Below are 10,487 nucleotides of genomic sequence, written 5' to 3'. Positions count from 1 at the left end.
TCCGTGTCTTTCAATATTTTAACGCAATTTTCTTCCGAAGGTTGTACAATCATAAATTATCCACCAACATTTTTTTTATCGACTGTCGTTTATCCTTGGGAAACTGTTCGCGCACTTATCTTCGATCTTCGTGCATGAATTACTTCGACTCTTGAAAACTACTTCCCTAAAACGCGATGTTTTGTTCTTTAAAGCTTGCCGGAAAGTAAACAGCCTTTCGAGCAGGAGGATACATTTTGTATCGTAGTAAAGTACAGTTTCTGAAAGTTTCTTGATCCCATCGGAGCAATTTTCCTTCAATCTTCGCGCGGCGATCGAATAACACTGCCTTTTCATGTAGCTTCGATTTAACTAAGAATTCGAAACGTTTTACGTTTATGTAACATTATTATGTTTTATTTTAAATACAATCCGTAAGTTTCCTTTAGGTGAAACTATGTAAAGATCCTTTTATAACATGTTATTACTTTTAAGTAACTCGGAATATTAAATTTAACTTTATTTATTCTTATTTAAGCAATTAAAATTGCTCGGACCCGGTGAAAGTCACAGCGCGAGACGCAACAGGCGTACGATCGAATAAAATGACGACGCTTTAGCACGTTAACGTCCGAGCGTCGCGACGTTGGTCGAGCTAATGTTACGAGACGCTGTTGGCGTCGCGGACGCCCCCGAAATTTTAACGCAGGCGCAAATCGTTTCTTTCTTTTCCGCGATAGTTTCTCCCTTTTCTAATTTTTCTTTTGTTTACCAAATCATTCCCACGCTGATGCTCCATTTGCACTTTCCGAACCACGGGTATCAAATTCGCTTTATTTTACAATTTCTGATATTTATTTTCACAAACGCGGGGTTAGAATTTATGCATAACAAACGGAAGTCGTTGCAAAAATCTTCTAAACGTCGAAATCGATTCTAAGAAAAACGGGGGCACGATTTTCCCCGAGAATTGCATGATTTCTATGATATCGCGGACGCCTGATACCTTTCAAATTGTGAACATTGAAGGAGATAAGCCATTTCTGCTAAATCAAAGAAAGACAGGACGACCTGGCTGTGTGATTAGAGGGAATCGCGCAGTATTCCACAGAAAGAAGAAACTAGCGATTCTGAAAGGGAGAAGAATCCAGGCGATGCAGTATGATACGCATAAAATGGGGAAAATACATATTTTTTATACGTTTCGTTTCTACATACCGAAATATCGTTTCGTTACGCTGCTTTCATTAACATTTTTATATTCTTCGAAATAGAACGAAACAATAAAATTCGAGGGCCTAGACATGGAAAGTTATATTAACAACTAAATTGTGCATTTAATCTTTCTGTAAAAGACCAATTTTCCACCCAGAAATTTTGCGTTTAATGATAATCGTTACATACTATACATAAGTACACACGGTGCAAAAGTGAAAGCATATTGGATTATTCAGAAAGTTCGTAGCGTTTTCCAATAGGCGACAGAATTAATATATTCTGAGGTTTAGATGTACGCAGAGCATTGCAGCGTCCATACGTATTTCGTTAAAACGGTTTTTCAAGCTCTAATTAGTAACAAAGTTTCGAGTGCAGACGGTTTTCACTCGTCTGAATGCATGCAGAAAATGGATGATAATAAAATTCATTTTCGTCGATGCTGTTTTCTCGTCGCGAAGGTAAAAATACAGCCCGAACATTGAGGGAGGAGTCTCATGTGAATGATAGAAAATTGAACCATTTTTCATAATTTTTTTTTTTTATGGAAATGTTACATCTAACTTTATGATTCATTTTTGTGGTTTACTTAGCTATCCTTTGGAAATACAAGGTAATTTTTGTATTAATTTTTATCAACTTTTAATGTTGTTATCACGATCAAGGTTGACTAAATCATAAAAATCAAAAAGATTTTTATTCCGTAGGTCTACAGTTATCGCCCGTACCAAAATAATTAATTTATGTTGCAAATTGATAAAATGGTGGAGGCTTAAAGTAAAAATTGCAAAATTTCGTCGTTCTTTTGCAACTTTTTAATAAAAAAGTTATGATAAACTCGTTATAACAATTTGATTTTGGTACGGGCGAAAACTGTTAGTATGTGGAACAACGTGTAAAAATTTCAATGCAATCGAACGTGTAGTTTTTGAGATTTTATCTACGCCAGTTAAGAAAGTAACGTTTCGAGAGAAACACATCTAAAGTCTACAGGATCATCCATATAAAATTCCCTCCAGAATATTGGCACCCAGATGACAAAAACTCTCAAATTTCGACTTTTAATAACAGCAGAGGTCTCTTGACCCTCTCGTAAACCTTTCGAAATAGTAATGTCTGGGCTGTACAAGGTAATCACCTGAAGCAATGACTCCAATAATTACCTCGAGGACTATACAAAAAATGTTCTACAATCTACAATACTTGTCAGTTATCTCTCAAAATTTAACAGTAGATTCTCAAATATATATACTTTCAAAAAATGAAGTAAAAAAAAAATAATTGATATTTTTGAAGGCTCACACGAGACTCCCCCCTTAAGGGAAACTGTGAAACACAGTAAATTACTGTTTCAATTTAAACTATTGACTATTGTAATCTAAAATATTAGTCGTTTCATTAAAAAAAAGAATTGCAATTTGACAACTTACCTATTGTTCTTTCACGAAATGACTAGCTTTGCGATGTAGGGAAACAGATATTGTTAGTCGATGTTGTCTATGGATTACGGTTAGGGATGATTTCTTCGCCAGGAATCGCAGGTTATCCCACTACCAGGTAGTCAATTCTCCCACCAAGACGACGGGTTCTCCCACCAGTAAACATCCGGTTTTCTCATCATCATTAGCAGCAAGTTCCACAGTAGTTAGTTCCTTCGCGACCCTGCCTCTCGGCTCTGCATGGCGGGCACAAAGAGATCCTGATCGCCACAGGAAAGTGGAAAGAGCCAGTTCGCCAGTTCTGGAATACATCATTGCCTCGGCCTATAGTGACGCCTGTGTGCGCTGAATTTATAATCAACAAGGTATTCCCATTTTATTTGGAACCACATAGATCGACTTTTTTACATAATCTGAAAGTTTAGAGATTTAATAATACATCGGTAAACTATTGAGACAAAAGTCTAAAATAATACATACGTTAAAAAATAGTCTCGTCTGGTGTAAACAACGTGTATGCATTTTATTTCAACATTGAACATTCACTAATGTGTATACAATATAATATATGTATTTGTGTATATAATATACATATGGTGATAATAATAATATTATCATTTATGTATACAAGAACATCGTTTACGTTGCTGCTGTTAATGTATACACGCACATGTACGCATTTAATTAATCAATATGATAATTATTCTAATATATAATTAATCGTTCATATTGTATACCTTTCTATCGTCCTCTAATTGTGTCGATAAATACAGCCCTTAGTAAATTACATTAATCATTCATCTGTTTCGTGGATAAAATCTCGGCTTGTTTAATTGTATACACACGCGTGTACAACTAATAATTTTGTTTCTGCATCCACGCGTATGTATATTATATTCCCTGTATCTTATTTTCATAATCATCTAAAAAATTACCTACTTCTATATGTTTGTTAATTAGCTAATTAATTGGTAATTTTCGTTTTTCCGTCATCACGGTTCTTTTTTCTTGTATCACAATTACCTGGTATTATCGTGTCGAACGATTATTATTCGAACTTCGCAAATGGTTGTTCTTCTTTGTTTACAAGGTTCTCTTGGTTCTTTGGGTGGAAGAAAGAACGTAGGGAAATTACATTTATAACAAAGGTTATGGCCTCCAAAATTTGTGGAAGTAATGAGCATAGTGGTATTATTTTTTTTTTTCTTCTTTTTTCTTTAAGAAAACGGTAAACGTTAACGGTATCTTCTTATGGGGAAAATGAAACAGCAGAAGAACTACAATTTTGCAAAAACGAATATGAAAAAGAAATTTACGAAGCAATTTGAGGGAATTTCCACATACTGTACGTATCATAAATACGACACTAATTAAGTGCGTTTTCTCTTTTAAAATGAACTTAATAATTTTAAACGAGACTATTTTCCCTCGTTCCAGTAACAAAGCAGTAATTGTTGTTATAGCTTATGTTAATTAAATTTCCGAAATTTAATGTAGTTAAAATTAATTTAACGGTTTATTGGCTTCGTTAATTTCGTTTCTTAATTTTCACAGCTCGATTACGTAACTATAATTAATTATCATTAACAATATTGGGTAATGATCGCTTAAGAATCATCTTTATTGCTGTTGTTTCATGCATTGATATACATCGGGATGCTGTGAAAAATGGCGCTGAATAACATAATTATACACAAGGTTTCCATAACAAAAGCATTGTACAACAAAATTAACAACAACATAACATTGACCAATTTATCGACTTAACAATTAAAACTTTCGGTATTAAATAAACGTATTTCAGGCGAATAATGGCCTGAACTAAGAGTGCGGCAATCAGTCCTGAAGTATAAAATCAAAGAACATAAAATGTGAACATTGATAATATAGTATGAGTTGCACCGATACTCGCTAAAAATTAACAAAAGTTCGTGTAAGATTGGTAAAAATTATTCTGGCAACCACTATTTTTAATTCGTTAAAATCTAAATACTACTATTTCGTACTTAAAACGACAGGAAGTTGTTGTTTTAACCCTTTTGTTACAATGAGCCACTAAACCAGAGATTTAACCACTTCCCCCTTTTAGCCAAGTTGAAATATAATAAGTAAAATGTAAGTTTTGCAGAAATGTTTACATATTTTTTCTCATGCAGACTTTATTTAAAAAATAAAGTGAAAAATATTCAACAAGGAAGTGGTTTATATTAAACTCGAGTCGTATATGTATATTAACATAATCTGCTGTCCGCGTAAAAATAAATCGGAAAATTGACCTGCAGTAAAAAACATTAATCCATTCCTCAAACGAAATATAGAGATAGTGGATTTCGTTTCTTTACACATTTGTATGAATAGATAACCACGGCTCTTATTAATAACGCGATGCGATATTTAATAAAGGAAAAATTGTTTGCAGTTAATCTTGGTATATGGAAAAAGGATCGATAAACAGGTCTAAATAAATAAAGAGACATTTAAACAAAATAATCCGTGAATTTATTAGAAATAACACAGGAAAGAATAAAAGAAATGACAAACAACAAATCAAAGACAATGAGGCTGCACTAACCGTTCAGGACGATCGTCCAATTAATCAACTAGTGAAGCAACTAATTGTAACTTAATTCTAATAGCATATCACAACCGCGAGTACTTCTTCCGATGTTTTGATATTTTCAGCTTTCGAAAGAAGACCATCGGTATCGCCATCACTTTATGTTTATCTATTTTCGCACGTGGGCCAATTGTACATACCAGCGATATTTCCGTTCACAATGCTTTCCAACTTATCCGAAGAAATTCAAAGTGCAATTAAACAATTTCTTTTTCCTCCCGATCTACGTGATAACAATTCAACGGTAGAAACACGAATCGAACGGTTGTTTGACAATAAATACGTTTCGTCGTCGAGTTTGCAAAATATTTCCCACCGTTGATCGCAACACCGTACCAATGCTGTTGTTCGTTGTAAAAGATATCGTAAAATTGTGGCTCAGAAATGTTTTGCAATTACAGAGAGACTGTTTACTTGTAATAATTTCCTAACGATGACACACTCGCAGAGAAATTCGTTCGAACGATATTCTACCGTTAACAATTCGCGGCAACGCCTCTGGGAAATTGCTTACACTTTTAATAACGATATTTGAGTCTACGATACCGAAGCAAAGCCAACACCAAAGGTTAATCATTTACGAGAAAAGGAAATTTCGTGGTAACGTGATCTGTCTCGGTGCTCCCACACAACGCAATTATTTCCGATTCGTTTCGGGCCGCGTATCGTTGTAATTCCACCGCTACGACCAAAGGATCTCAACGAACAAAACGGTTTTGATCCTTCGCGTGGAAACACCTGTTCCGTAGAATTTACTTGAAAGTAACAAGAAAACAAGGAACGGTTGAATCCGTCGTTCCTCGACCGACAAAAGCGTTAAAAGAAAAAGGAAAAACAGCAGATTTGCCTCTAAATTGAAAGAACAAAATCGCAAAAATTAATCTCGTCGTAAGGTTGAGAAGCACCGTTGGTGTACACCTCGAATCGGCGGATTTGTGCCGTTTTAAGGGGAATACCGCTTTCCCTTTCTCGTTTTCGCGCATCTGAAACGCCGTGGAACGGCGTAGACGCCATAAAACGTTCCGTTGCGTGAAAACGAGAAGCATCCCAATAGGGGAAGTCCCACAAACGAAACGGTACAGAAAGAATCCGTATCATCCGTTGTATGTACAGTTATATACTTAATATACATGGTCCTACATGCGAATGAACACCCATCTCCAGAATGTCTACATATTGTTTACTTAATTCTACTATTTTATTTATATAATCGAACAAAGTAGTTCCTCAATTTATTTCGTCTGTACCTATTAAATTGAGTGTAATATTTAAAGAGAACAAAAGTGTTAAAAAGATTTATGGTAAGCAACTATTCCACTTATTCGCTAACATAAGTTAATCGATAATGTTATTCTGTTTTAAAACGAATATTTCCGAACGTTCGAATAATTAATATTTATTAGACATTTCGTTAAACTGATAACAGTACGAACCGCCAATTATTATATCGAGATATTTAATTGTTTTGTTATTTAGCTGTTTATCGAAATAAATTTGAAAGATTTTTTTTTTCTTTAAAATTATCTTTGCGCTAGTGACTTAATTTTAATCACTTATTTAAACTATCACAATTAAGAGTTTACCGGGACTCTACTATATTATTAATAAAGAAATAAATTAATGAATGAAGAATTGTTTTTCTTTTTTTATTTTTTTTTTTTTAAATATTTCCTTCGTATAAATAAACGATGTTACGGTAAATAAATATTTGTATTTGTCTTATCACACGGTAACTATATAGAAGTCTTTCTTTGGGGAAATAAATCATCGTTAAAGAATAAGAAAACTATTTATATGTTATTTAGACAATGTTTAATTGGCCGTAGGATTATTATTTAATTATTTCGTTCGAAGTTCCTCTTGGAATTGAAATATTTAATATTTAGTTTACCGATCGGGCAATTCACGGGACAAATTTATTAATTTTTATTGCAACGAAATTACGCTCGATTCGCGATACTCTCGGAAATTATAAAACCAATTTATATATATGATGAGGAGAATATTAACGAAATTTATATGAAATGCTTTGAAGAGATTATGTTTCATTCTTGCATGCGCATGAATGTTATATTATGAATAAGCTCTGTCGGAAGAGGGGTCAAAATTTTAATAAATGTTAATCCTTCAATTGCTGTAGTGATTTTTGTTGTTAATCAGCGCCACTTTCCACTCTAATTAGGAGTACAAGTTGATCAAAGAAATAGCTTGATCAATGACGAATTTGTTCGTTTCTCGAATTTTCCATCCACAATTTTTCGTTAATAACAATCGGAATCTAAAGGCGTACTAATATTTGCAACTATCCTGTATTTGTTCGTAAAAAAATCCTGGATGGAAATACTTTCTTAAACAACCGCATCATTTTTAAATCATAACCTTTCGTTCGACAATTCTCTTTCCACTCAACATCAAAACGAAATGAAATTGAAGGAGAAAAAAAAACGATAGCGAAATCAATGAAAATCAGTGTCGATGATTAGGGCGTTCACCTAACATTGCGTAAACTATTAATCGAATAAAATACACAACAAATCAATTTCGCTTCGCTTCTCATTTCGAAGTGAAACCGTCCCGTGCGTTGTAAAGCTATAAAACTTTTAAACAATTTGAGAACGTGGTTTAATACGATTAAAAAGAAATGTTCCCTCTGCCGATTCTATGAAACCGTACAGCGAATAATTCGGCGTTATTTTCTAAGCTTTCCGTAGTTTCGCTTGTTCGTCGAACTCATCGATTTCTACATTCGTCTCTGACCATCGCGTTTCCCTAATTGATTTCGATTAATACGTCTAATTAAATACATCTACTTAGGCTTAGATAATTCTATGTAAGGCATGGAGTATGTTATCTTGTTATCAGGTATGTAGATTATTCGTATATCTTTATCTCAAAATGTTCTTTACCAACTCTCTCTCTCTCGCACACACACACACACGCCCACACGCGCGCACGTGCTCACACGCACAGACGACCGTTTCCGCGTATTTGTGTACGTCTATTTCGTCGCTCGTATTATTAAACGATCAATTTGTTATCGAAATCTTCGTCGAACGAAAAATACTTTACACGATTTCTTTGTCGCGAAAACGCGCCCCCTTGGCTTGCAATATTCTTCGTTTCCGGTGATTTAAACTTGACTCATAAATTTCTAACTATTTGAACTTGTTGTTTTTCCCCTCTTACTTTCAATGGCATTCAATCACGTTTCGACTTACGTTCAATTGCATCGACCAATCGATTGATTAAAATATTCTGTTCCGTAATTTCTATTAACTTCACCCGTTCGCAGAGAAACTTGATTTTTTTCTTTAATTGTACTACACGAAGCTCTTTGAGATGAGCAATAATATCAACTTATAGCAATTTATTCCTGTCGTTCCTACGATCGAAGTTGTTATTAATTTTGAAAAGTTTCATTTTATAAATCAAATTCGAATTTCTGTTCAATTATAAATTTGTTGATTGTTAATTTATATTATAAGGAAATTTCGACCAATAGCAAAAGAATACTTTCGAAAAATTTTAATCAACGAGTCTAAATTTCAACCAAGTTTCTTGCTCTTTGGCGAATTTCAGATGCGCACGCGTATATCCGGATTAACCATACAATCGTCTTCCGATTTTTCATGAAAATCACAAGTAAAACGTCGAGAAACAACTACCATTCTTCAGCAACTCCTATATAACCTACTGTAAAACTCCGACAAATTGTTTGTCCTAAGTAAATTAGCTCGTTGATCAATGACTAACTTGTTGGTTCCCTATTAATCAATAAATTAACAATAATTAAAGCCCGATAAAGCGTGTTAATTATTTATTAATTATTCATTATTAGTGCAACCATCCATCACAAGGGTTTCTGTCTTTCATTACCCCTAATTATTTTGTATTATTATTACTATTATTTACAAATTCTTTAGTCTTAGAAAATATAATTTGTGAGAAATAGAGAATTCTAGCAATGAAAAATATTGTTCCACGAATAAATTCGTTTGAAAACAAATTCACGTAAATTTTGTTCGAAACGTTCGATAACGAATTCAATTAATTCCGTATAATTCGCACTCATGTAATAATAAAACTGTACGCGAAAATGTAAGTTTACATATTCGACGAATATATAATTTAAAATAATGTTGTAAAATTATTTACAAATTTATGGAAAATATTTAGAAAGTTTATTGCACGAAACAGCTTTGCAATTCAGTTTACGAGAAATGGCCTGTTTTTTAGACAGAAAAAATAACGTTGCAACGAGAAAAGCTAATTTTCAGTCGTAATGTTAGAAAATAACTGTACTACTGATTGGATTTTCAAAAGTTTCTTTTGGAAATTTTAATTACTGCCTATTAATTTTAGAAAAGTTATTGCTACGTTCATCATTTTATATGTAAAATTTTTTGTCAAACTTTTTTACCGTCGACATTATTTTTGTCATTCAACAAAATCGATCGACTTTTTTTTTTTATTAATTGTATGTAAAACAATTGAACACTGCTTAGAAAGCAATGGGAAGATTTCACGATGATTCATATTTGCATTTAAATGCTTTATGTGTATACAAATATACAACAATGTATAAACGAACGATGAAATTTTATCTACGTACAGTGACTAAATATTAAAATTGTCAACAGAAATTGCACATTATTACTTTTTTAATTATTTGTCGTTCCCAATGACAGACAAAATTAATAAATCTGTTAAACGGATGAAATTCATTTTTTCAAAATATACCGAGATCGACTCATATTTTTTTTTTTTTAACAAATTCCTACGGTATAATTCGAATAAATTGAAATCAAATGATTAAATTACTGAACACGTTATAATATAAAATTATAATAATAACAGTATAAATTGCAAATTCATTAGGCCTTACATCTTTTGATCGATATATCATCGGGAGGCCTCGTTCGAAATTGTCATCAAATAATAATTAATTGCACTTCGTTTAACGTAATTAATTTCAGATTTGTAATCAAACTGTAATCAATGTAAAACATAAAATATAATTCATAACGAAATATAATATTTTGCATTTTAAATACTCTTCACGGAATCGATATAGTAAATAGATAACAATACATGAAGAGGAGACAGAATCGATCTCGATAAAAATACAAAAATTCGCTAATTCATGGTTTTAATGGAAACCAAAGAGATGATAAAATTACAAACAGTAAACAGAGAAAGATGTTAACTTACGAAGTTAAATCGACTATTTAATTCCC

This window comes from Colletes gigas, unplaced genomic scaffold (assembly GCF_013123115.1).
Source record: "Colletes gigas isolate AHSC1104 unplaced genomic scaffold, ASM1312311v1 Colletes_gigas_Sc00027, whole genome shotgun sequence".
Lineage (NCBI taxonomy): Eukaryota > Metazoa > Arthropoda > Insecta > Hymenoptera > Colletidae > Colletes > Colletes gigas.
Note: the sequence above shows the minus strand (reverse complement) of the source record.